The following is a 466-nucleotide window of genomic DNA, read 5'->3' on the forward strand; positions in this document are numbered from 1 at the left end:
CACAGAAAGTCAGTATCTAAAGGAATTGTCTGTGATTTGACAATTTTGTCACAATAACAAGAAGGTGTACATCCTGAACAATAGAGAAATTCTACAATCTGCGACTATACGAAGATAGGCAAGATGCGAAGTTTCGTATGGAAGGTGTATTTATATATCGTACGCAAGGGAAGATTTGGTTAACATATTGATGATAAATTATTATTGATAGACCAAGTTCCATATCCTTTATTTTCCGTGATCAAACTAAATAATATTGTCTCCAATATTACCACACTCCACAAGAAAGGGTATTAATTATTTAAAACTGATAAACCAGGCTGATATTGATAAGATGGTGGTGTGAAATTGTCTTCTGGTATACCAGCTAATACATCACCAGTCATTGCAGCTGTAACCTGAAAAAATGTGTTGAAATCTTGTCAAAAATCCAACTGGCTAGATTTAGGTTATCAAACAGTATAGG

This window comes from Lottia gigantea, assembly GCF_000327385.1.
Source record: "Lottia gigantea unplaced genomic scaffold LOTGIsca_1017, whole genome shotgun sequence".
NCBI classification, from domain to species: Eukaryota; Metazoa; Mollusca; class Gastropoda; family Lottiidae; genus Lottia; species Lottia gigantea.